Here is a 27,668-nt window from a genome sequence, read left to right as displayed (position 1 = left end):
AACAGAACAGTGTGTATGCATATAGCTAAAATGGAAACCAAATATTTACGATTCAAATGGGAATCATATTCAGATTTTAAGCACACATTTGATAGACGTCACAGTGCAAAGGAGGAAGGCAGGCAATGCAAATGAGGCAACTGGCTCGTACTTTAACTTGAACCCAATTAAGCTTTTAACCGCCTGCAGTCTGGAATGAGTTTGAAATGTTATTGTAACACCTCAATGGGCTACAGCAATTGCATTATATGAAAGTGCTCCTGTTTATTTGTCACCGGCACAGCTACCGGTGCCACTCAGAGTTGGAGGGAGACGGTCGGCCACTTGCCCATAAAACGATAGGTTGCGGATGCAACCCCGGTTCCCTGAAAGAGAAAATAACCATCAAGGTATGGGACATTGCCGTCAGGCAGTAGGGATTGGCTGAGCTTTATGTCAAAGCTGCCGATAGGCCTCCGCGCAAGCTGCCGTGTAAGCCAGCCCCCCTGGGAGCTTACTATACGCAGCGTGCGGAGAGTCACTTCCTCTTTTGCCCTTCAGGCCGTGAAGGCCTCCAGAGCGACCTCGCGGGTTGATGGTTATTTTCTCTTTCAGGGAACCGGGGTTGCATCCGCAACCTATCGTTCCCTTTCAAGTCGAAAATAACCATCAAGGTATGGGAACAGTGTACCCAAGCCGTCGCGAGGGAGGATCTCGGCAGTAGGACAGCCTTACGTCATAATGCAACTGCGTAGGCAGTACATCTACACATATGCGGAGCTGCGCCTCAGCGTCTATGCTCGCAATGACACCTGTCCCAAGGTGGAATAGTCACACCATATTGTCAACCACTCTAGACGTCCGCAACCTGAGGCATCATAGAGTGCAACACAGATGCTCCAAATGACGGAGCAGAGGATTCCAGTACATTTAAACGGTAGAACCTCGTAAATGTATGCAGTGTAACCCAACTGGCTGCAGCGCAAATGTCAGACATCGGCACCCCTCTAAAGAGGGCCCAGGATGTTGCCATACCCCTAGTGGAATGTGCCTTCAACTGCCCTGGTGGCGGAAGGCCCATAGAATCATATGCTAACTGAATAGCATCCACTATCCAATGAGAAAGGCGTTGCTTAGACAACGGCTGACCCAAAGTTCTAGAACCATGGCATATGAACAGCTGTTCTGTTTGCCTCACAGTCCTTGTGCGATCAATATAACACCTCAATGCCCGCACAGGGCAGATCATGTGTAACCGCTCTTCTTCTGGGGAAGAAAAAGGAGGAGGATGGAACGCCATCAACTCGACTGGTTGGTTCATGTGAAATGGGGATATGACCTTGGGTAAAAAGGCCGGATTTGGACGCATGGAGACCTTAGAACCGTCTCCTGCGAAACGAGTACATGATGGATGCACCGAGAGTGCATGTAACTCGCCCACACGCTTTGCTGATACCACTGACAGCAAAAACGCAGTCTTAATAGACACAAACTTCATATCCACACTGTGGAGAGGCTCGAACGGTGCCTTGGTAAGGGCTTCTAGCACCACATCAAGGCTCCATGACGGTAAACTGGTCGACCTTGGAGGCCGCAAGCGTCTTGCGCCCTTTAGGAACTGAGATGCCAGGAAATGGCAACCAGGTGATAACCCGTCAATGCGTACATGGCAAGCCGAAATAGCGGCCAAACACACTTTAAGTGTAGAGGGAGACTTACCCTCATCTAACAGCTTCTGCAGAAACTGTAATATCACTGCCATAGGGCAGGAGACCGGGTCATGGCCCTCAGCCAGACACCAACTCTGAAACAATTGCCACTTATACGCATATTGCGACTGAGTAGAGGGCGCTCTCGCACTCTGAATGGTGGATATAACTGCCGTCGAAAGCCCTAAGGCTGACAGGCGCTCCCGCTCAGGGGCCAAGCCCATAGCTGCATGAGCTTGGGGTTCGGATGCCATAGCCCTCCTTGGGCTTGGGACAACAGGTCCGCTCGCAGAGGGAGCTCCCTCGGGCGACCGTGCAACAACTGCACTAGACTCGGGAACCATATCCTCCGAGGCCACCGAGGAGCAATCAGGATCACTGTCGCTTGCTCTACCCTGACCTTCTCCAAGAAGGCGGGGAGCATCGAAATCGGTGGAAATGCGTACAAGAGCCCTGGCAGCCATTCGTGAGCCAGTGCATCGACTCCTAGGGGGCTGTCGAGGTCCTTCACCGAGAACTATAGGGGGCAGTGCGTGGTCTCTCGCGAAGCGAAGAGATCGACTTGCGCTGTGCTGAACCAGTCCCAAATGCGCTATACCACCCGAGGGTGAAGACGCCATTCGCCTGCAAGAGGATCTCGTCTGGACAGGAGATCCGCTGCGTAATTGACTCTGCCCGGTAGGTGAACCGCCCGCAGAGAGGCTAAACGCGGTTGAGCCCAAAGCAACAGCCGTGTTACCAACCGCTGAAGACCGGGGGACCGCAAGCCGCCCTGGCGGTTGATATACGCCACTACCGTGGTGTTGTCTGACCGCACTAACACGTGCTTGCCTAGAAGCACTGGCAAGAAGTGCCGCAGGGCAAGGTCCACCGCTCTGAGTTCCAGAGCATTGATGTGGGCCGACCTCCAGGGTCCTGACCACACTCCGCAAGTCCCCGACCTGTTCCAGACTGCTCCCCAACCTTGGTTGGAAGCGTCGGTCGTAATAACCTCCCTTCGGAAGATGGGACCCAAGTGTACGCCCTGGCGGATGTTCGACGGAACTTTCCACCAGCGCAGTGCTTCCCAGCAGGTTCGGGATACCCTCAACCTGCGTTGTTTGTCTCTCCGCGGATGCAACGCGAAGGCATTGAACCAGGCCTGCCGAGGTCTCTGGTGTAGTAAGCCCAAAGGAAGGGCTTGCGAGGCGGCAGCCATCAACCCCAGCATGCGCTGACACAGCTCCATGCTGACTGTTTCTCTCAACCTGAATAGGGAGAGACACCGGTCCAGTGAGGCAACTCTTTGTGTCGACAGGGTTGCTTCCATGGACACAGAGTCCAGATGCAGACCCAAGAATTCGGTCTGTTGGCTCGGCACGAGGCGGCTCTTTTCTGAATTGACCTTCAGACCTAGCCGCTGAAGATGGTCTGTAACCATCACTGTGTGCTGTGCCAACTGCTCCTTTGACTGCGCGCAGACGAGCCAGTCGTCCAGATAGTTAAGCAGTCGGATGCCTTGAACCCGCAAGGGGGCTAAAATGGCGTCCATACACTTCGAAAAGGTTCGAGGAGCTAGAGACAGGCCGAATGGCAGGACACAAAACTCGTAGACCCTGCTCTGAAATGCGAAACGTAGGTACTTCCTGTGACCCGGACAGATGGGAACGTGAAAGTATGCATCTGTGAGGTCTACGGTGGTAAACCAGTCGCCCTGCCGGACAGACTGGACAATGTGCCTGTGCGTAAGCATCTTGAACGACAACACCTGTAGGTATTTGTTCAGTAGTCGCAGATCTAAAATAGGGCGGAGCCCGCCGTCCTTTTTTGGCACTAGGAAGTACTTGGAGTAGAACCCCTGGTCGGTCAGAGCAGGGTCTACTAGTTGAATGGCACGCTTGAGCAATGCCTGTATTTCTGCATTTAGAGCTGAGGACTGAACCGAGTCCTTCACTGCAGTTACCACCACTCCCCTGAAGGGGGGGTTTTAACCGGAATTGAAGGGTGTACCCGGTGAATATAGTCTTGCGCACCCAGATGTCGTTGGTGCATTGTTGCCAGAACAGAAGCTGTGGAACAGTGTAGGGGTGGGTTAATGGCTGCCGGGGTTTCTCAGGGCTGCTTAGGCTGCGCTCGCTCACGAGGGGCCTGACCAGAGCCACGAGGGCGTGGTCTGCTACCTCCTCTGGGGCGCCACCCTCTGCGCTGCGGTCTTGCAAACGCGGGTTGGCTGCGTGCTGAAACCCTCAAAGGGGCGGTTTTACTGCCTTGTGGGTGCGCTTGCTGCTGCGGCGGCGCCCTGCGCCATTGGCGCTCCTGCGGCCGCCTTGGCTGGAAAGGCTTGCTTGGCCACATCTTAGCCAACTGCTGCGATGCCTCACGCGCCTTGACGGAGCGTTGCAGCATCTCCTCCACCGCTGGGCCAAACGTGTGCCCCGGGGATATAGGAGCATCTAGCAAAGGGGCCTTATCAGGCTCCTGTACCCTGGCCTGAGAGAGCCAGAGCTGTCTCCTTGCCACCACAAGGGAAGCAATGCTCCTGCCCTGTGCTCGCGCATTCAGCTGAGCCAGCTTAACCAAAAGCTGCGCAACTGCACCCAGCTCGGTCCTAAGTCCGACAGATGGGGACTCAGGCAGATCGCGGATCAGCGCCGCCTGGTAGACTGTCAGGAGGCTGGCCACATTAGACAGCCTAACTGCCTCCGTAGCCGCGGCATAACCCTTTTTCAGATGGGCCTCCGTAGTCCTACACTGCCTTTTAGGGCAGGAAGGGTCCTTAGCCAGCCCTAATCCAGCTTCGCTCGCCCCGTGCATGGTAAAAGCCGAAGCCTTGCGAGAAGTCGCCAGGGCGGAGGCCGGGGCTCCCCAGGTGGACTGCACCTCCTTAATAAAATCCGGGAATGCCGGGAGCATCCTGGACTGAAGGGACGGAGCCGATGGCAACTCAAATAAAGAGCGTTGTGTTGGCTCTGACGCAGGCCAGTCCACGCCTAAGTGACGGGCTGCCCTCTCCACCACTGACCAGACAGGGTCATTAGTATCCAGCACTTCAGGGTCGTCCTGCCCAGAGTGCTGGGATGCCACCTCAGGCTCTGTGTCCTCAAAGAGCGGGTCTGCATCAGATGCGTCCCTTGAGACAGCATCGGCGTCCCACTCTACTTCCTGGGGCACTGGTGGAGGAACCGTCAGCTGACTAGTGCTGGGTCCGGTTATTAGCTCTGGGGCCCGAGGCGCCACATTTGCTAGGGTCATAAGGAGGGATTGTTGTCCCATCATGAGCTCCATAAATTGTGACATCTTTTAGGTGAGCTCAGCCACCCCAGATGTGTCCTGGTAACGCCTACCCCTCCGAGGGGAGCGAGAGTGCCTTCTCCGGCGAGGCGATCGAGACCTGGATCGAGACTCCCGACGGGGGCGAGCCCCGCGAGAGGAGGGACTGCGGGAACGTTCCCGAGCACGCCTGGCTGGAGATCTCTGACCAGCTGTAAGCTGGGAAGATGGGCTCAGAGGGAGCTGAGACGTCGCCGGCAGCGACACAACCGATAACGGTGGGGCCGAGACGGTGTGGGACGAGCCCGAGGATGGGGAACGACCTCCAACTGCCTTCCTCGCTCTCTGGCGAAGGGTGCGTGTCTGAAACCCCGCACATAGCTGGCAGTATGCCCTATCTGCCAGGGCAGATGCGGCATGGTCCGGCCCCAAGCATGCAACGCAGTCTTCATGAGGGTCGCTGGCAGGCAACTTGGCCTGACAGGTCACGCAACGGTGGAAACCAGACATAGTAGAACGCCGAAGCGTCTAGTATTGACGTCAAGCACCAAAGAGTGTGCGTCGCGCACTGTCGCGTCGAACGCCGAGGTGCGCGCGTCGAACGCCTAAGCGTCGGACACCAAGCGTCGAGCACCTGAAGTGCGTGCGTCAAGCGCCGCCGCGTCAAGCGCCGAGGTGCGTGCGTCGAGCGTCGAGGGTGCGTGCGTCGAGCACCGAGCGCCGAAGCGTCGAGCACCGAGGTGCGTGCGTCGAGCGTCGAGGGTGCGCGCGTCGAGGCGTCGACAATAACAATAATAATAAACAATAATAACTCCGGAGAGTATAACTGAAATAAACTCGGAGAAGGGGATAAACCAGCTTCTCAAGCCTAAGCTTTAGTGAGTACAGTCAGTTAAATAGCTCTAAGTCCTACCGCTACTGATGCTGAAGGCAAAAGAGGAAGTGACTCTCGGCAGCTTTGACATAAAGCTCAGCCAATCCCTACTGCCTGACGGCAATGTCCCATACCTTGATGGTTATTTTCGACTTGAAAGGGAACAATACTTTCAGGGATTGTTTCTATAGTGATTTGCTAGCGAAATGCGTTTTGAAAGTGTTTGGGCTCGCTACCCACCAGGAAGAGTGAGAGTGTTCGTTTTTGAGCGTGAAGAAGACAGCGAGTGTTTTTTTTGACCAACTGCTCACTGTTATTGATGATCGCTCCAGTGTTCCTTAGGGGGCTGGAGGAAGCGGACACATTCTGTGTGGGTATCTTACCAAAACGTAAGAAAGATGAACTACAGTTGCAAAGCACTGCTGCTTTTTCGATGAATGATTAAAACTATCAAACTGACTGAAAACACGGATCGCATTAATTGCGATTGGTTTCATACCAATACGCTTACATAAATGAAATTTATAATTAAAGTTCGGGAGGAGGGTCAGACACCAATCTCGGCATCACCAAATTGAATCATTCAATTTACATATTAGCTAATTTAAATTGTTAGCACTATAAATACCCTCTTCACTTATCTCTCAGTTGCGTTTTGATTTCATCGTACATGCACGCATCATGGTCTGCATTCTGGATTATTCCGTTTCGACGGATGACGATCTGTTTGCTGTTTCCCCGGAGCCGAGATCCACGCAACCAGTTCAACCAGCCCTTCCCGGGCCAACTCCACCACAACTTCGGTCGGCGGTATTACCACTCCAAACTTCTCTGCCCAGATGTCAGCTTCTCCTGTCTGCTGTGGCTCCCGCCTGGCCACTCGTTCCTCCGCAACTCCTGACATCAGAGACTGGACGATCTCCCGGCTCCAGCTTTATCTTCGTAGCAACAACATCCCATTCAAATCTACAGTACGTAAGGAGAATCTGTTTACTTTATTTCATCCTTCCCGTCGCAGGCGCTATGACGTCAGCACTGATCGTTGCTTTACCCAGTGTTACCAAGTATCACGACAAAACAAGCCCAACCCATGTCAGTATGGGTGTTTTTACAAATTCCAACCCGCGACTCAAGAAGCTAGCCCAATTTCCGCGTATTATAAGCGGACTTGAAACACCTCGCCCGCACCGACTGCATCTCCACGAAGCGCTTCTGCTACCGGAAAAATCCGAAAGTAGGACCATCGCACCTGTCAATCAAAGGCTCATTTAGCAGTTCCTGAGCATTCTGGCTCCAACTCTAACCTTTCAGGTTACCTCCCCTCACTGCAGGCGTCCAGCAGGCCCCTGCAGTGACCTCTTTGGCCACTATGGGCGTCCAGCAGGCCCTCATAGTGATCCTTTCTCTGTGAAATGCTTTTCTTTCTGCGCTTCAGCAGTTTTGAGCATTTGTTTCCAGAGATTGTTTTTACAGTTAGGAGCGGCTGCTCCCGCGATCTATCCTGGGGGTTTCGACACCCGCCACTGTTGTATAATATGCATCTGTAACCTTTCTGGTTACACCCCCTCATCACTGCAGGCGTCCAGCAGGCCCCTGCAGTGATCTCTTTGGCCACTATGGGCGTCCAGCAGGCCCCCATAGTGCTCCCTTCACCTCCAAATATAACCTTTCTGGTTCCCTTCCCTCACTGCAGGCGTCCAGCAGGCCCCTGCAATGACCTCTTTGGCCACTATGGGCGTCCAGCAGGCCCCCATAGTGCTCCCTTCACCTCCAACTATAACCTTTCTGGTTCCCTTCCCTCACTGCAGGCATCCAGCAGGCCCCTGCAATGACCTCTTTGGCCACTATGGGCGTCCAGCAGGCCCCCATAGTGCTCCCTTCACCTCTAACTATAACCTTTCTGGTTCCCTTCCCTCACTGCAGGCGTCCAGCAGGCCCCTGCAGTGACCTCTTTGGCCACTATGGGCGTCCAGCAGGCCCCCATAGTGCTCCCTTCACCTCTAACTATAACCTTTCTGGTTCCCTTCCCTCACTGCAGGTGTCCAGCAGGCCCCTGCAGTGATCTCTTTGGCCACTATGGGCGTCCAGCAGGCCCCCATAGTGCTCCCTTCACCTCTAACTATAACCTTTCTGGTTCCCTTCCCTCACTGCAGGTTCCCTAACCTTTCTGGTTCCCTTCCCTCACTGCTCATCGGCAGTTTTGAGCATTTGTATCCAGAGATTGTTTTGCCAGATTTGTAATAACTTCATTGAAGGAACCTGTGCTATTCTGCCTGTAACTTCCTTCATTTCCGCTCACCGTAACTCCACCACACCCAGCCTCAACAGTCCCTCACGAAGATTGTTCCCTGCAATATGCAAATCGACCACGCCATATTCTTAATCAAAATTGCTGGGAAAAACGCATGACTGGCTAAAGCCAATATATCAAACACATTTAAAATCATGCCCATTGAGCCTGTCCTCAGGGGATTGTATTTTTTATATTTCCACTTTTCTGTCCGGTCCGGTCCGCCCCCCCCCCTACTAAACGCAATCTTCTGTCCCTCCTAGGCCATTTAAACTACATGGGAGCATGGGAGAATTTGCAAACAAGAGGATGCCATTCAGCCCATCTTGCTCGTTTGGTTGTTAGTAGCTTATTGATCTCGGAGTATCATCAAGAAGGATCCCAGGGTGTCGGCTTCAACATTACTAAGTTGGTTCCAGACCCTCACAATATTCTATGTAAAAAAGTGCCTCCTATTTTCTGTTCTGAATGCCCCTTTGTCTAATTTCCATCTGTGACCCCTGGTCCTGGTTCAAAAAGTCTCCTGGGTTGACGTTGTCAATACCTTTTAGGATTTTGAAAGCTTGAATCAGATCACCGCGTAGTCTTTGTTCAAGTCTGAATAGCTTCTTTTCTTTTGGCCTGTCTGCATACGTCATGTGTTTTAAATCCGGGACAGTTCTGGTCGCTGTTCTTTGCACTCTTTCTGGAGCAGCAATATCCTTTTTCTTTTAATGAAGTGTCCAGAACTGAACACAGTATTCTAGGTGAGGTCTTACTAATGCATTGTACATTTTTAACATTACTTCCCTTGATTTTAAATTCAAAACTTTTCACAATATATCCAAGCATCTTGTTGGCCTTTTTACAGCTTCCCCACATTGTCTAGATGAAGACATATCTGAGTCAACATAAACTCCTAGGTCTTTTTCATAGATTCCTTCTTCAATTTCAGTATCTTCCATATGATATTTATAATGCACATTTTTCTTGCCTGTGTGCAGTACTTTACACTTCTCTATTAAATGTCATTTGCCATGTGCTTGCCCAGTTCTGAATGCTGTCTAGATCATTTTGAATGACCTTCGCTGCTGCAACAGTGTTTGCCACTCCACCTATTTTTGTGTTGTGTGCAAATTTAACAAGTCTGCTTACTATGCCATAATCTAAATCATTATGTAGTTTAGGAATAGCAGAGGACCTAATACTGATCCCTGTAATACACCACTGGTTACCTTGCTCTATTTTTGATGTCTCCTCTAATCAGTAATTACAGTTGGGTGCGGCTGCTCCCGCATTCCCCACCCCCCATCACTGCAGGCCCCTGCAGTGACCTCGCTGGCCACTATGGGCGTCCAGCAGGCCCCCATAGTGCTCCCTTCTCTGTCAAACGGTTTTCTACCAGCTGCGAGCTTCAACAGGGCCCCACTGCCCCCTTCTATTCCTTACCTCCGCAGTCTTCCAAATGTAACCTTTTAGGTTACCCTCCCCTCACTGCAGGCATTCAGCAGGCCCCTGCAGTGACCTCCCTGGCCACCATGGGTGTCCAGCACGACCCCATAGTGGTCTTCTCTGTGAGATGCTTTTCTTCTTTCAGCTTACCGGCAGTTTATTCAAACACTTTCAAAACCATTCCCATTTCTTTGAATATCAGTCAGGGCTGCAATACTGCATACTCTGGAGGCCTTCTGTTTTCTACATGTTAACTACTCCCTAATCCACGTGCATGCATTTCATTGAATCCCTACTGCGTTCAATATGAGAAATTAATCTTTGTGGGACTTTGTCAAAAGCTTTCTCGAAATTTAAATAAACCATGTCATATGCTTTGCAATTTGTACGCAATGAGGATAAATCCTCGAGGCAGAGCTTTTATCTCCTACCTTCTCTCTATTTGATCCTTTCTGTCGATTCCCTCAATGATGTCGTACTTATGGTTTGGTTCCTTTTTTTCGCAAGGAACTCCGCCTGTGGGAGCTCCTACTAAAAGAAAGGAATGGCAGTACTTTCTTTTACGACAACTGTCTCCTGCTGCACAAAGACATTCAGCCGTTCAAAGATGCAGCTCCCTCTCTTGGCTTTGGAGGATACTACAAGGGAAAATTGGTTTTCTGCTCCATGGCCCAACGAATTCAGCATTATTCCTATAACCGATCACTCCTCGTCATTGCGCAAAGTGTGTCCATTTGCTGTAGCCGCACTCCTTTTGGGGGTCTTCCTGGGCTCAAAATCCATTCTTCTCCACTCACAATTCACCTTCAGTCTAAATCTTTAACAAGATCGTTCATTCTCCCACCATATAATGAGAATATTCAGAAGGATTACCTGTTTATCTGTTACTCATCAGTTCATTTTCAGAGCTCAACACATTCTCGGCCACCTGAATATAATTGATTCTCTTTCTCGTTTCCAAATGCAGAGATTCAGAGCATTGGCTTCCGAAGACTACCTCCTGCAAACTCAGATTCCTCATTTTTCAGACCTGACATTCATGTGAGCCACATGCTGCATTCCCTGATTTCTGCAGGCTCAAGAAACAACTCTTCTCAGCACTCCCCGCTCACTGCAAATGTACCGGTCATCCTGGAATTGCTTTAAAATTTCACTTTGCATTCAACATTCCTTTCCATCATTTTCAGTGCCCATAGTGTCATCCTGTTTTATGTCCCTTAAGAACAGAGCTATAAGATTTGAATTTCCGGCATCAAGTTTTTCTACAAACTCAACTCAATTTCAGTGTCCCAGCTCTACACTCTGCAACTCACAAATTTCACTAATCCTGAAAGGGCTTCAACTATCAATCTCTTTCTCCTCCTGCTTGCCTACCTATTGCCATCAACGTACTCTCTTGGTGCCTCTCATCTGCTCCAGCTTCTCCTGCCTGTTTTAGGTAAAATCGTACAGCTCTTTCTCTTAGCCTTCTTGGGTTCCCATAGGTGCTGGGAGTCTACATCGCTCTCAAATTCAACCCCCAGATTCACCCCTTAATCTCTGACCTAGCAATCCCCTCATCTGATACCCTTTCCTTCCTGCTCAAAAGAAGTAAAACGGACCAGGAAGATTAGAGAAAGCTTTTCAATTTTGTTTATAAATTAAACTCCCATGTTGGCCCATATGACCCCTTTCTCTCTTGTCCATCTCCATCTTTCTCAGGGCGCATCACCCTCAGGCCCGCTGTTTATTAACGAAAACTGAACAATCGTCACCCAACATTTGTTCTTCTTTCACCTGATTTATTTCCAGGTCCGGATTCGCAGCTGAGCAGTTTTCCGGTCCTTCCTTCAGAATCGTAGCAGCTTTTTCCCACTGAGTTCCAGACTCTCTTATCAAACGGTTAGGTCGTTGGTCCTCCAGTGCTTACCAAGTTTACATTATAACAAATATTATGGAGCCTAAAAATGCTTTTACAGAAATGTGCTCTTAAGTGTTAGTAGCCTGCCTGGAGGAAGGGCAATCGAATCAGCCATGGATTCCCAGAGGTTTATTTCCCAAAAATGGGTTTTGTTTTCCTCTCCTGCGTGCTGATGATCATTTGTTAAAGGTTGGCTAAACCTTCAAGTGGGCTATATTCAATTCTAATTGTGGCATTGAGACCGGCTTGTTCTTTTTGGGGGTCTCAGCCTCGTCCAGTTGGCCAGGCAGCGAACCCTCAAACCAAGTTAGGTTTGATGCCAAATGAATGTGTATATACAGCATACTTTTCTGTTAAATCGCATACTCCGCATTCTCTACAATAAATATTTGTACTAAAACATTTTGTGATTGGTGTTTGTCCCGAACTACTGAAATGAAATTTATAATTAAAGTTCGGGAGGAGGGTCAGACACCAATCTCCGCATCACCAAATTGAATCATTCAATTTACACATTAGCTAATTTAAATTGTTAGCACTATAAATACCCTCTTCACTTATCTCTCAGTTGCGTTTTGATTTCATCGTAACCCACCACCTCCCCATCTCCACCTTTCTTAACAGTTTTTATGTTTTATCAAATGGGGGTCTCAGCCTCGTCCAGTTGGCCAGGCAGCGAACCCTCAAACCAAGTTAGGTTTGATGCCAAATGAATGTGTATATACAGCATACTTTTCTGTTAAATCGCATACTCCGCATTCTCTACAATAAATATTTGTACTAAAACATTTTGTGATTGGTGTTTGTCCCGAACTACTGAACAGATATTGGTTATAGACAATGTCATATACACAGAAATGAACACGGACAGTGTTTATTAAGGGCTGACTCATTTACATGTTCGAGAGATCTAGGTGTACTGGACAAATCTACTGGATTTTTTTTCCATGTCGTAATTGTGCCGCCTGTGATAATGCGTTTGCGTTTTACAAGCCATACAACGAAAAAAGAGTACAGTGTCTTACAAGTGATGACCTGTGCTTCAACGCATGTCATTTATTTGTTTTTTTGTCCTTGCCATTTGCAATATGTTGGTAAAACTACTAGACAGTGACGATTGCGCATTGATGAGCAAGCATAAAAGTTCAATTAGGAGAAAAGATATCCATTCACCACTAGCTAGACATTTCGTAGATGCCAAACATTCCATTTCAGATCTGAAATACCGCGGCATACAAAAAAAATATTTCAAGCTCGAGGACGTGATAATCTCGATCAAAAACTATTACAATGTGAATCCAAATGGATCTTCTATCTCCATACGGTACAACCCGAGGGATTAAATGAAGCGCTAGGATTATCCTGTTTTCTGTGATATAATGCGGAACCATACTTGTCTTTCATAAGATCTGAAAATAAATTATAGCGCTTTGAGATTATGTCTGTTATTAGCAGATTGTTTAGAAATGTACTCAAATATGTTACAACTGTTCTGTCTACGAAATATATCTGTAACATTTATGTAATGCCATTGTGGTTTTTTGATGAAGTTCATTTGCTAACAGACTGTTCTGATTTTGATTCAAACCGTGAAGCGATCGCTCTGTTTGCAGTATATTTTCTTTCAGTAAGAGGAGTGTCCTTGTGATTCCATACAGAATGCGACAAAACCTGTCGCCCTCCTTAATATAAACAGAAAAAGAACAAGTACACGCACACGCCAGGTGATTTACTGCAGCTTCAGACATTGGAGGTTCAGCAGTGTGCTGCAGCGTTGTGCAAAGTTGTCGGTGTAAGTCAGAATGGCCGAGCGGTCTAAGACGCTGTGGTCAGGTCAAGTCTCCATGGAGGCGTGGGTTCGAACCCCACTTCTGACAACTGTTCTTGTTCATTTATTTCTAAAACGTCCACCGAATGCTTGGTAATTTTACATGTTTTTCTTTTTAGTATTCAAATCACAGCTTTTTAAATGAGAGAAAGTCACCGCAAGCCCGCACCTCGCCACTTTCTTCACACTGCTAAACTGCCTCATAAAGATGAGACCTCTAATTATGCCTTTCCAATACTTTGAATGTGTTATTGTTGAGTTTAACATCACATCTTGTTAATCATAATGTCCGCAGGCCTTGTTTTTCTCGGGTTTTATTAACGCGCTCCATGTGTGTGGCCGGTTAGCTCAGTTGGTTAGAGCGTGGTGCTAATAACGCCAAGGTCGTGGGTTCGATCCCCGTACGGGCCATGACTTTTCTTCTTTAAAGAAACCACAGCATTTGAAATGGTGCCAAAATGAAGATTCTTCAACAAAATGAACCGGTGCGATATGAAGTAGAACCAGTAATATTTCAGATTCCTCATCTTTAAACATGTATTAGGAATGAACACATACAATTAAAAAGAAAGCATACGTAGTCGTCAGGATTCGAACCTGCGCGGGGAAACCCCAATGGATTTCTAGTCCAGCGCCTTAACCACTCGGCCACGACTACATGTTCTTACATTGGGCTGTGAAATGATCCATATTATTGTCAAAAGAAGTAAACGACACCCGCGGTAATGCTGCAGATGGCACTATAGGCTAACATGAACCGAAGTCAAATGCCTTTGTTGAAACTCCATCGATTTATACAAGGCAAGCACACGTGGGAAATGTAAATACAATATCCTTTCTGTCAACGTTCATAATAATGAATACATCTTTATTTCAAAATACGTAGCAATTTAAGTGATCTTTTCAAACCACCCATACACAAAAAACAAAGTAGATCTTTATTTCAACTGAAAAACTGACTTGCTTCATGGCTGCTGCCACAGCACTCAAGCACGTTGTGGCTAGTGTGAGCGGACTTAGCAGATAACAAGATCTACAAAATATCACATGCCAATAAAACATAACACAATTATGTTCGATTTTATAACAAAACCCCACCCCAGATGGGACTCGAACCCACTATCCCTGGCTTAGGAGGCCAGTGGCCTTAGCCATTAGGCCACTAGGGCTGACATGGAAAGCGCACATTTGGTAGTTCTAAAGAAAGTGTGAACAATAGTATTGTGGTTTCATAAATATCCAAGCCATCTTTGGTGTTCAAACAAAGCAGTTACATTGGGAAAGGGCCGTACTTATCAGTAAGTGTTTGAAATGCATGTGGGAAGATTTAAGATTGTGAAGAAGTTTTAATATGCTTCGTATTTGCACATTGGTAACCTTACATAATTACGTTTTGATTAATGCCACTTCCTTACCTGACAGTAGTCAGGGTGACGATACAAGACCAGAGCCAATAAACCTGTTATTTTCCTGTCCTTTCATTACCATATTCTAGTGTGCTTGTTCAGAATATGCGTGAATCCTGAAAACGTCTTGCTAATATGTGAACAAAGCCAGCATTCACTTTATTGATCACCATGTGGAATAGCCGCTATTGGAACACACATGATTGTGTTAAAGATGTTAATAGTCTTTCAATGTACACGTTTTAGAGCTGAACGTTTGTTGAGACAGTTCAAGCGCTGTAGCAGTGTTTACCTATTTCATGAATGTTTGCTTTTAAGTCTTACTCTGGAAAAAATAATAATAGCAATAGAAAAAAGTAGGCAAAACAATTTTTGAGAACCGCATTTTGGTGAAAAATGAACAGTTTCAAAACACATTTGTAAAGGCATTGGATTCTATTATGGTGTTTCCGAGCTGTTGAATGTTTCTTATTATATACAGGTTTACTGGCTTGACAGAAAGGCGATTGACAAAAAGAATGCCTCGTCCCTGCGTGGGCTTGAAACAGCAACGTTTTGGTTAAGCCGAACGCGCTCACCGATTACGTTGTTTTATTAGATAACACCCTCGGAGCCCAACAGAACACTGTATGCGTATAATTAAAATATTTACGGTTCAAATGGGAATCGTATTCATCAGATTTTAAGCACACATTTGATAGACGTCACAGTGCAAAGGAGGAAGGCAGGCAATGCAAATGAGGCAACTGGCTCGTACTTTTTAAATCATACGAGAAACTTGAACCCAATTAAGCTTTTAACCGCCTGCAGTCTGGAATGAGTTTGAAATGTTATTGTAACAACTCACTGGGCTACATCAATTGCATTATATGAAAGTGCTCCTGTTTATTTGTCACCGGCACAGCACCGGTGCCATTTAGAGTTGGAAGGAGACGGTCGGCCACTTGCCCATAAAACAATACTTTCAGGGATCATTTCTATAGTGATTTGCTAGCGAAATGTGTTTTGAAAGTGTTTGGGCTCGCTACCCACGAGGAAGAGTGAGAGTGTTCGTTTTTGAGCGTGAAGAAGACAGCGAGTGTTGTTTTTGACCAACTGCTCACTGTTATTGATGACCGCTCCAGTGTTCCTTAGGGGGCTGGAGGAAGCGCACACGTTCTGAGTGGGTATCTTACCTAAACGTAAGAAAGATGAACTACAGTTGCAAAGCACTGCTGCTTTTTCGATGATTGATTAAAACTATCAAACTGATTGAAAACACGGATCGCATTAATTGCGATTGGTTTCATACCAATACGCTTACATAACAGATATTGGTTATAGACAATGTCATATACACAGAAATGAACACGGACAGTGTTTATTAAGGGCTGATTCATTTACATGTTCGAGAGATCTAGGTGTACTGGACAAATCTACTGGATTTTTTTTTCCATGTCGTAATTGTGCCGCCTGTGATAATGCGTTTGCGTTTTACAAGCCATACAACGAAAAAAGAGTACAGTGTCTTACAAGTGATGACCTGTGCTTCAACGCATGTCATTTATTTGATTTTTTGTCCTTACCATTTGCAATATGTTGGTAAAACTACTAGACAGTAACGATTGCGCATTGATGAGCAAGCATAAAAGTTCAATTAGGAGAAAAGATATCCATTCACCACTAGCTAGACATTTCGTAGATGCCAAACATTCCATTTCAGATCTGAAATACCGCGGCATACAAAAAAATATTTCAAGCTCGAGGACGTGATAATCTCGATCAAAAACTATTACAATGTGAATCAAAATGGATCTTCTATCTCCATACGGTACAACCCGAGGGATTAAATGAAGCGCTATGATTATCCTGTTTTCTGTGATATAATGCGCAACCATACTTGTCTTTCATAAGATCTGAAAATAAATTATAGCGCTTTGATATTATGTCTGTTATTAGCAGATTGTTTAGAAATGTACTCAAATATGTTACAACTGTTCTGTCTATGAAATATATCTGTAACATTTATGTAATGCCTTTGTGTTTTTTGATGAAGTTCATTTGCTAACAGACTGTTCTGATTTTGATTCAAACCGTGAAGCGATCGCTCTGTTTGCAGTATATTTTCTTTCAGTAAGAGGAGTGTCCTTGTGATTCCATACAGAATGCGACAAAACCTGTCGCCCTCCTTAATATAAACAGAAAAAGAACAAGTACACGCACACGCCAGGTGATTTACTGCAGCGTCAGACATTGGAGGTTCAGCAGTGTGCTGCAGCGTTGTGCAAAGTCGTCGGTGTAAGTCAGGATGGCCTAGCGGTCTAAGGCGCTGTGGTCAGGTCAAGTCTCCATGGAGGCGTGGGTTCGAACCCCACTTCTGACAACTGTTCTTGTTCATTTATTTCTAAAACGTCCACCGAATGCTTGGTAATTTTACATGTTTTTCTTTTTAGTATTCAAATCACAGCTTTTTAAATGAGAGAAAGTCACCGCAAGCCCGCACCTCGCCACTTTCTTCACACTGCTAAACTGCCTCATAAAGATGAGACCTCTAATTATACCTTTCCAATACTTTGAATGTGTTATTGTTGAGTTTAACATAACATCTTGGTAATCATAATGTCCGCAGGCCTTGTTTTTCTCGGGTTTTATTAACGCGCTCCATGTGTGTGGCCGGTTAGCTCAGTTGGTTAGAGCGTGGTGCTAATAACGCCAAGGTTGCGGGTTCGATCCCCGTACGGGCCATGAATTTTCTTCTTAAAAGAAACCACAGCATTTGGAATGGTGCCAAAATGAACATTCTTTAACAAAATGAACCGGTGCGATATGAAGTAGAACGATAGGTTGCGGATGCAACCCCGGTTCCCTGAAAGAGAAAATAACCATCAAGGTATGGGATATTGCCGTCAGGCAGTAGCGATTGGCTGAGCTTTTATAGCAAAGCTGCCGATAGGCCTCTGCGCGAGCTGCCACGTAAGCCCGCCCCCTTGGGAGCTTACTATACGCAGCGCGCAGAGACTCACTTCCTCTTTTGCTCTTCAGGCCGTGAAGGCTTCTGAAGCGACCACGCGGCTTGATGGTTATTTTCTCTTTCAGGGAACCGGGGTTGCATCCGCAACCTATCGTTCCCTTTCAAGTCGAAAATAACCATCAAGGTATGGGAACAGTGTACCCAAGCCGTCGCGAGGGAGGATTCTCGGCAGTAGGACAGACTTACGTCATAACGCAACTGCGTAGGCAGAACATCTAGGCATATGCGGAGCTGCGCCTCAGCGTCTATGCTCGTAATGACACCTGTCTTAAAGGTGGAACAGTCAACACCATGCTATCAACCACTCTATACGTCCGCATCCTGAGGCGTCGTAGAGTGTAAAACAGATGCTCCAAACAGTGGAGCAGAGGAATCCAGTACATTTAACCTGTAAAACCTCATGAAAGTATGCGGCGTAGCCCAACTGGCTGCCGCGCAAATATCAGACACCGGCACCCCTCGAAAGAGGGCCCAGGATGTCGCCATACCCCTGGTAGAATGCGCCTTCAACTGCCCTGGTGGTGGAAGGCCTGCAGATTCATACGCTAATTTAATAGCATCCACTATCCAGTGGGAAAGGCGCTGTTTAGACAGCGGCTGACCCAAAGATCTAGAACCATGGCATATGAACAACTGTTCTGTCTGCCTCACAGTCTTTGTACGGTCCATATAACACCTCAATGCCCTCACGGGGCAGAGCATGTGTAACCGCTCTTCCTCTGGGGAAGAAAAAGGAGGAGGATGGAACGCCATCAACTCGACTGACTGGTTCATGTGGAACGGGGATATAACCTTTGGTAAAAAGGCCGGATTAGGGCGCATGGAGACCTTAGAACCGTCTCCTGCAAAACGAGTACAAGAAGGATGCACTGAAAGTGCATGTAACTCGCTCACGCGTTTTGCTGATACCACAGCCAGCAAAAAAGCTGTCTTAATAGATATGAGCTTCATATCCACGCTGTGGAGAGGCTCAAACGGTGCCTTGGTAAGGGCTTCTAGCACCACATCAAGGCTCCACGACGGTAAACTGGTCGTTCTTGGAGGCCGCAAGCGTCTTGCACCTTTCAGAAACTGAGATGCCAAAAAATGGCAACCAGGTGATAACCCGTCAATGCGTACATGACAAACCGAAATGGCAGCTAAATACACTTTAAGTGTAGAAGGAGATTTCCCTTCATCCAGCAGTTTCTGTAGAAACTGCAATATTACTGCCATAGGACAGGAGACTGGGTCGTGGCTCTCAGCCAGACACCAACTCTGAAACAGCTGCCACTTATACGCATACTGCGACCTAGTAGAGGGCGCTCTCGCACTCTGGATGGTCGATATAACTGCAGTCGAAAGCCCTAAGGCTGACAGGCGCTCCCGCTCAGGGGCCAAGCCCACAACTGCATGAGTTTGGGGTTCGGATGCCAAAGCTGTCCTTGAGCTTGGGACAACAAGTCCGCTCGCAAAGGGAGTTCCCTCGGGCGACCGTGCAGTAACTGCACTAGACTCGGGAACCATATTCTCCGAGGCCACCGAGGAGCGATCAGAATCACTGTCGCTCGCTCTACCCTGACCTTCTCCAAGAAGGCGGGGAGCATCGGAATCGGTGGAAAGGCATACAGGAGCCCTGGCGGCCATTCGTGAGCCAGTGCATCCACCCCCAGGGGGCTGTCGAGGTCCTTCACCGAGAACCATAGAGGACAGTGCGTGGTCTCTCGCGAAGCGAAGAGATCGACCTGCGCTGTGCCGAACCATTCCCAGATGCGCTCCACCACTTGAGGGTGGAGACGCCATTCGCCCGCAAGAGGACCTCCTCTGGACAGGAGATCCGCTGCGTAATTGACTCTGCCCGGCAGATGAACTGCACGCAGAGAGGCTAAACGCGGTTGAGCCCAGAGCAACAGCCGCGTTACCATCTGGTGAAGACTGGGGGACCGCAATCCGCCCTGGCTATTGATATACGCCACTACTGTGGTGTTGTCTGACCGCACTAACACGTGCTTGTCTAGAAGCACTGGCAAGAAGTGCCGGAGGGCGAGGTCCACCGCTCTGAGCTCCAGAGCGTTGATGTGGGCTGACCTCCAGGGTCCTGACCACACTCCACGGGTCCCTGTCCCGTTCCAGACTGCTCCCCAACCGTGGTTGGAAGCGTCGGTCGTGATGACCTGCCTTCTGAAAATGGGACCCAAGCGTACGCCTTGGCGGAGGTTTGACGGAACTCTCCACCAGCGTAGCGCTTCCCAGCAGGCTCGGGATACCCTTAGCCTGCGGTGTTTGTCTCTCCGCGGATGCAACGCGAAGGCATTGAACCAGGCCTGCAGAGGTCTCTGGTGTAGTAAGCCCAAAGGAAGGGCTTGTGAGGCGGCAGCCATCAACCCCAGCATGCGCTGACACAGCTCCATGCTGACTGTTTGTCTCAACCTGAATAGGGAAAGACACCGCTCTATTGAGGCAACTCTTTGTGTCGACAGGGTCGCTTCCATGGACACTGAGTCCAGATGCAGACCCAAGAACTCGGTCTGTTGGCTCGGCACTAGGCGGCTCTTTTCTGAATTGATCTTCAGACCTAGCCGCCGAAGATGGTCTGTAACCATCACTGTGTGCTGTGCCACCTGCTCCTTTGACTGCGCGCAGACGAGCCAGTCGTCCAGATAATTCAGCAGTCGGACACCTTGAGCCCGCAAGGGAGCTAGAATGGCATCCATACATTTCGAAAAGGTTCGAGGAGCTAGTGACAGGCCGAACGGAAGGACACAAAACTCGTATACCCTGCTCTGGAATGCGAAACGCAGATACTTCCTGTGACCCGGGCAGATGGGAACGTGAAAGTACGCATCTGTCAGGTCCACGGTGGTGAACCAGTCGCCGTGTCGGACTGACTGGATGATGTGCCTGTGCGTAAGCATCCTGAACGATAACACCCGCAGGTATTTGTTCAGTACTCGCAGATCTAAAATAGGACGGAGCCCGCCGTCCTTCTTGGGCACCAGGAAGTATTTGGAATAGAACCCCTGGTCGATCAGAGCAGGGTCTACTTGTTGAATGGCACGCTTGCTGAGCAATGCTTGTATTTCCACATTCAGAGCTGAGGACTGAACCGAGTCCTTCACTGCAGTTACGACCACCCCCCGAAAGGGGGGAGGTTTTAACTGGAACTGAAGGGTGTACCCGGTGGATATAGTTTTGTGCACCCAGATGTCGTTGGTGCATTGTTGCCAGAACTGGAGCTGGGAGACAGTGTAGGGGAGGGTTAACAGCTGCCTGGTGTTCTCAGGGCTGTTTGGGCTGGGCTCGTTCGCGAGGGGCCTGGCCAGAGCCCCGAGGGCGTGGCTTGGCACCACCTCTAGGGCGCCACCCTCCGCGCTGCGGTCTTGAAAAAGGAGGTTGACCGCGCGCTGCTGTGCTTGAGGGAGAGGTCTTAGTCCCCCCTGGCCGTGGCTGGTGCTGTGGTGGTGCCCTGCGCCACTGATGTTCCTGAGGCCGCTTCGGCTGGAACGACGGTTTTGGCCACATTTTCGCCATCTGCTGTGACGCCTCCCGCGCCTTGGCGGAGCGTTGCAGCATCTCCTCCACCGCTGGACCAAATGTGTGTCCCGGTGTAATTGGGGCATCCAGCAACGGGGCCTTATCAGGTTCCTGCACTCTCGCCTGCGAGAGCCAGAGCTGCCTTCTGGCCACCACCAGAGACGCGATGCTCCTGCCCTGAGCCCGCGCGTTGAGCTGGGCCAGCTTCACCAGCAGTTGACTGACGGTCCCCAACTCGCTTCTGAGGGCCGCCGAAGGGCACTCAGGCAGGTCTTTAATTAATGCCGCTTGGTAGACCGTCAGCAAGCTGGCCACATTAGAGAGCTTGACCGCCTCTGTGGCCGCAGCGTACCCCTTCTTGAGGTGTACCTCAGTGGTCCTGCACTGCTTATTGGGGCATGCAGGATCTTTCGTCAGCCCCGATAGTGTTGGCGTCTTCACCAACGCGGCGAACGCAGCGTCCACAGGTGGGAAGGACGCCAACCCAGCCTCACTTGCCCCTTGCATGTTAAAGGCCGAGGCCTTGCGAGAAGTCGCCGGGGCAGAGGCCGGAGCCCCCCAGGTGGACTGTACCTCCTTAATAAAGTCCGGGAATGCCGGAAGCATCCTGGACTGACTGGACTGGGCTGAAGGCGACTCAAACAAAGAGCGCCGAGGCGGCTCCGCCATCGGCCACTCGACGCCCAAGTGGCGGGTTGCTCTGTCCACCACAGACCACGTAGGGTCATTGGTGTCCAGCACGTGGAGCTCGTCCTCAGAGTGCTGGGAGGCTACCTCAGCCTCTGTACTGTCCCCCTCTAGGATGTCAGATGCGTCTCTAGACAGCGCATCGATATCCCACTCCCCTTGAGACTGCACTGGAGGAGCGACGACCGGTGCAGGTTGTGGAGGGGCCACTGGCTGACTAGCAATGGGCCCAGTCGGTTGTCCTGGGACTGGAGGCACCACATTTGCTAAGGACATGAGGATGGACTGCTGCCCCATCATAACCTCCATGAATTGGGACATTTTGGAGGTTAGCTCTGCCACCCCCGACCTGTCTCTGTATCGCCTGTCCCGACGAGGGGAACGAGAGCGTGCTCTCCGTCGAGGCGATCTGGAGTGCGACCTAGACTCCCGACGGGGGCGTACCCTACGAGGGGAGGGGCTGCGCTCCCGAGCGCGTCTGGTGGGGGACCTCTGACCAGCCGTTAGCTGGGAGGACGGGCTCCTGGAGAGCTGCAGCCGCCCTGGCGGCGTCGCCGTAGATGACGGCGGGGCAGAAATGGTGTGGGACGATCCAGTGGAAGGAGAGCGCCCACCCACTGCTTTCTTCGCCCTTTGGCGGAGGGTGCGTGTCTGGAAACCAGCACAAAGATGGCAAAAAGCCCTATCCGCCAACGCGGATGCGGCGTGCTCTGGCCCCAGACACGCCACACAGTCCTCATGGGGATCGCTCGCTGGCAATTTTGCCTGGCAGGTGACGCAACGGTGGAACCCGGACATGGTTGCCGAAGCGTGGACGTGCCCTGGTCGTAAAGGCGTCGATGCGCCAAGCGTCGAGCGCCGAAGCGTCGAGCGTTGAGGTGCGTGCACCGAGCGTCAAGGCGTCGAAGCGCCGAGCGTCGAGGTGCGTGCACCGAGCGAGCGCCGAAGTGCGTGCACCGAGCGTCGAGGTGCGTGCACCAAGCGTCAAGGCGTCGAAGCGCCGAGCGTCGAGGTGCGTGCACCGAGCGTCGAGCGTCGAGGTGCGTGCACCGAGCGTCGAGCGTCGAGCGTCGAGGTGCGTGCACCGAGCGTCAAGGCGTCGATGCGCCGAAGCGTCGAGGTGCGTGCACCGAGCGTCGAGCGTCGAGGTGCGTGCACCGAGCGTCGAGCGTCGAGGTGCGTGCACCGAGCGTCGAGGTGCGTGCACCGAGCGTCGAGGCGCCGACGCGCCGAGCGTCGAGCGCCGAAGCGTCGAGCGTCAAGGTGCGTGCACCGAGCGTCGAGCGCCGAAGCGTCGAGCGTCGAGGTGCGTGCACCGAGCGTCGAGGCGTCGACGCGCCGAGCGTCGAGCGCCGAAGCGTCGAGCGTCGAGGTGCGTGCACCGAGCGTCGACGCGCCGAAGCGTCGAGCGTCGAGGTGCGTGCACCGAGCGTCGAGCGCCGAAGCGTCGAGCGTCGAGGTGCGTGCACCGAGCGTCGATGCGCCGAAGTCCCCAAGCGCAGACGCGCTAGCACCAAGCGCTGATGCGCTGCACAAAGCGCCGAAGCGCTGCACCAAGTGGCAAAGTGCCGACACCAAGCGCCTAAGCGCAGCACGCCGGAGCGTGAGTACCGAGCGTAGAACGCTAGCACAGACGCCTAAGCGTCAGCTGACCCGCAGAGCGGAGACGCTATGTGCTGGTACAGTGTCTTATGCTGTGCACTACTTACCTGCTGGTGCTGGGGATAGAGGCTTAGTGGTCGTCTTCCTCTGTGTAGTGAATGGGATTTTTTTTTTTTTTTTTTTTTTTTTTTTCGCTGCAGCAGTACTGCTGGTGGTGATTATGTGACTGGGACACAGTATATGTGGGCACAGTACAACTACCACGCGGTTTTTTTTTTTTTTTTTTTTTTTTTTTTTTTTTTACCGCAGGCAGTACGTGGGAGACAGCAGAGCAGGCTCCACACACACGCGGTCTAGCCAAGGCAAGACCGGGGCTGCAGACACGCGCGCGGCCAAGGCCAACGCAACGTGCGTCACAAATATATACAATACACACAGAAAAATATATATTTTAATACAACCCAAAACACAACACAATAATCAAAATTAATTAATAAAGGAAAGACGGGAGACCACGAGAAACGCGATGCAAGCAAAGCGTGAAGGAAATATATAAAATATATAAAAATATACACAATATATAAAATCCTTAAATAATAATAATAACGACTCCGAAGAGTGTAACTGAAATAAACTCGGAGAAGGGGCAAAAACCAGCTTCTCAAGCTTTAAGCTTTTTGAGTACAGTCAGCTACAGGCTCTAATACCTACCGCTACCAATGCTGAAGACAAAAGAGGAAGTGAGTCTCTGCGCGCTGCGTATAGTAAGCTCCCAAGGGGGCGGGCTTACGTGGCAGCTCGCGCAGAGGCCTATCGGCAGCTTTGCTATAAAAGCTCAGCCAATCGCTACTGCCTGACGGCAATATCCCATACCTTGATGGTTATTTTCGACTTGAAAGGGAACCAGTAATATTTCAGATTCCTCATCTTTAAACATGTATTAGGAATGAACACATACAATTAAAAAGAAAGCTTACGGAGTCGGCAGGACGCGAACCTGCGCGGGGAAACCCCAATGGATTTCTAGTCCATCGCCTTAACCACTCGGCCTCGACTACATGTTCTTACATTGGGCTGTGAAATGATCCATATTATTGTCAAAAGAAGTAAACGACACCCGCGGTAATGCTGCAGATGGCAGTACAGGCTAACATGAACCGAAGTCAAATGCCTTTGTTGAAACTCCATCGATTTATACAAGGCAAGCACACGTGGGAAATGTAAATACAATATCCTTTCTGTCAACGTTCATAATAATGAATACATCTTTATTTCAAAATACGTAGCAATTTAAGTGATCTTTTCAAACCACCCATACACAAAAAACAAAGTAGATCTTTATTTCAACTGGAAAACTGACTTGCTTCATGGCTTCTGCCACAGCACTCAATTTCCTTTCTGTCAACGTTCATAATAATGAATACATCTTTATTTCAAAATACGTAGCAATTTAAGTGATCTTTTCAAACCACCCATACACAAAAAAACAAAGTAGATCTTTATTTCAACTGAAAAACTGACTTGCTTCATGGCTGCTGCCACAGCACTCAAGCACGTTGTGGCTAGCGTGAGAGGACTTAACAGATAACAAGATCTACAAAATATCACATGCCAATAAAACATAACACAATTATGTTCGATTTTATAACAAAACCCCACCCCAGATGGGACTCGAACCCACTATACCTGGCTTAGGAGGCCAGTGGCCTTAGCCATTAGGCCACTAGGGCTGACATGGGAAGCGCACATTTGGTAGTTCTAAAGAAAGTGGGAACAATAGTATCGTGGTTACATAAATATCCAAGCCATCTTTGGTGTTCAAACAAAGCAGTTACATTGGGAAAGGGCCGTACTTATCAGTAAGTGTTTGAAATGCATGTGGGAAGATTTAAGATTGTGAAGAAGTTTTGATATGCTTCGTATTTGCGCATTGGTAACCTTACATAATTACGTTTTGATTAATGCCACTTCCTTACCTGACAGTAGTCAGGGTGACGATACAAGACCAGAGCCAATAAACCTGTTATTTTCCTGTCCTTTCATTACCATATTCTAGTGTGCTTGTTCAGAATATGCGTGAATCCTGAAAACGTCTTGCTAATATGTGAACAAAGCCAGCATTCACTTTATTGATCACCATGTGGAATAGCCGCTATTGGAACACACATGATTGTGTTAAAGATGTTAATAGACTTTCAATGTACATGTTTTAGAGCTGAACGTTTGTTGAGACAGTTCAAGCGCTGTAGCAGTGTTTACCTATTTCATGGATGTTTGCTTTTTCGTCTTACTCTGGAAAAAATAATTATAGCAATAGAAAAATGTAGGCAAAACAATTTTTGAGAACCGCATTTGGGTGAAAAATGAACAGTTTCAAAACACATTTGTAAAGGCATTGGATTCTATTATGGTGTTTCTGATCTGTTGAATGTTTCTTATTATATACAGGTTTACTGGCTTGACAGAAAGGCGATTGACAAAAAGAATGCCTCGTCCCTGCGTGGGCTTGAAACAGCAACGTTTTAGTTAAGCCGAACGCGCTCACCGATTACGTTGTTTTATTAGATAACACCCTCGGAGCCCAACAGAACACTGTATGCGTATAATTAAAATATTTACGGTTCAAATGGGAATCGTATTCATCAGATTTTAAGCACACATTTGATAGACGTCACAGTGCAAAGGAGGAAGGCAGGCAATGCAAATGAGGCAACTGGCTCGTACTTTTTAAATCATACGAGAAACTTGAACCCAATTAAGCTTTTAACCGACTGCAGTCTGGAATGAGTTTGAAATGTTATTGTAACAACTCACTGGGCTACAGCAATTGCATTATATGAAAGTGCTCCTGTTTATTTGTCACCGGCACAGCTACCGGTGCCACTCAGAGTTGGAGGGAGATGGTCGGCCACTTACCCATAAAACAATACTTTAAGGGATCATTTCTGTAATGGTTTTTGAAGTGTGTGTTCGAGGGAAACATTCGGCTTCTGAATGGGTTTTGGAGAGACTAACATCAGGAGCTGGAAGGATGGCGGCGACAGGAGGTGTGCGCAGTTTTAGGGTGCTTCGTTTCAACTGGAGCGACAAGAAAGAAGTGTCTTTGTCAAGACTGGATTTCAGTAGACAGATCCTGCAGCGGCTGTTGGAGGTGAAACCGGAGAATTTGAACTGTCTGATCAAGCGTCCAGGAATTGCTGTGAGCTTCGACGTAAGCTTTGTGAGTAATGGAGCAATGGAAAAATGTTTGGAAGTGTATAAGAAGAAGAAAAAAGACGCACCACTAAGTCAGTTTCAGTTGAACCTTTGTCGGACAGAGAGATAAAAGTCGTTATAATTCAATTTTATAGTGAGGTTGTAAACGACTGTGATATTGAAACCTGGCTACATAGACATTGTTATGTTAAGTCCGGTATTAGAAAAGTAAAGGACGCTGACGGTGTTTGGAACGGAGCTAGACAATGGCTCATTCAACCCCACGAAGACCCGAATGGGATTAATGGTGTGAGACATTTGCCAAGTAACTTTTCTCTGGGGACTAACTACTCGGGGTTTTGTTATGTATTATGGAATGCCAAAGCTATGCCGCAACTGTGGGGGGTGGGGACACTTAGAAGTTGCGTGCAAGGTTGTGAAATGCAAGAACTGCGGTGGGGCTCATATCAGCTCTTTGTGCACTGAAGAAAAGAAATGCAACTTGTGCTGCAAAGAAGGTCATGTTTTTAAAATGTACCCGGACTTGTTCACTAATGTTGTGAAAATGCAGCGAGCGCCGAGGCCAACGGTGGCGGAGGAGGAGGCAGGAGCAGAGGGTCAGCAAGCGGCGGGACTTGCGGTAGTGGAGAAAGAGGCAGAAGCGGAGAGCCAGGGAAACAAAGAGGCGCAGTTTGGTAACGAAGAGGAAAGCTTGGAGGAAGGTTCTTCGTCGTCAAGCTCTAGTGAGTTTCAGTTTGAGAAGGAGGGGGTTGCAGATCAAAGGAAGCGACCCGTGAAACGCAAGCCTGAAGAAGAGGAGGGGTTTGATATAAAAAAAAAGTTGGGGAGGTATCTGCTTCTCAGACAGCAGAATTAAGCTCAGGCGGTACACCTGAGTCAGAGACAATGGAGGAGAGTGGAGATTAGGTTGACAGCCCTGCTTCTTCCAGTAGGAGACAGGACGTCGTCAGATATGGCTTCGAAGGGGTAGCCTT

At 49.0% G+C, this 27,668-nt stretch overlaps 6 non-coding genes across 6 annotated transcripts; 4 read left to right on the top strand and 2 right to left on the bottom strand.

Annotated features, from left to right (window-relative positions):
* Positions 1-5,971: 5,971 nt before the first annotated feature.
* LOC117972277 (small nucleolar RNA U3) lies at positions 5,972-6,186 on the top strand. The gene has a single exon (XR_004663380.1). It is a non-coding gene; the product is annotated as a small nucleolar RNA U3 (small nucleolar RNA).
* A 7,411-nt stretch (positions 6,187-13,597) lies between these two features.
* On the top strand, positions 13,598-13,671 carry trnai-aau (transfer RNA isoleucine (anticodon AAU)). Its single transcript has one exon. It is a non-coding gene; the product is annotated as a tRNA-Ile (tRNA).
* A 165-nt stretch (positions 13,672-13,836) lies between these two features.
* On the bottom strand, positions 13,837-13,918 carry trnas-aga (transfer RNA serine (anticodon AGA)). The gene has a single exon. It is a non-coding gene; the product is annotated as a tRNA-Ser (tRNA).
* A 1,700-nt stretch (positions 13,919-15,618) lies between these two features.
* LOC131702242 (small nucleolar RNA U3) lies at positions 15,619-15,833 on the top strand. The gene has a single exon (XR_009309396.1). It is a non-coding gene; the product is annotated as a small nucleolar RNA U3 (small nucleolar RNA).
* Positions 15,834-17,316: 1,483 nt separating this feature from the next.
* On the top strand, positions 17,317-17,390 carry trnai-aau (transfer RNA isoleucine (anticodon AAU)). Its single transcript has one exon. It is a non-coding gene; the product is annotated as a tRNA-Ile (tRNA).
* Positions 17,391-24,454: 7,064 nt separating this feature from the next.
* Positions 24,455-24,536, bottom strand: trnas-aga (transfer RNA serine (anticodon AGA)). The gene has a single exon. It is a non-coding gene; the product is annotated as a tRNA-Ser (tRNA).
* Between the last annotated feature and the right edge of the window lie 3,132 nt (positions 24,537-27,668).

This window comes from Acipenser ruthenus, chromosome 29 (genome assembly GCF_902713425.1).
Source record: "Acipenser ruthenus chromosome 29, fAciRut3.2 maternal haplotype, whole genome shotgun sequence".
Lineage (NCBI taxonomy): Eukaryota > Metazoa > Chordata > Actinopteri > Acipenseriformes > Acipenseridae > Acipenser > Acipenser ruthenus.
Note: the sequence above shows the minus strand (reverse complement) of the source record. Positions and strands in the feature narration are given on the sequence as shown.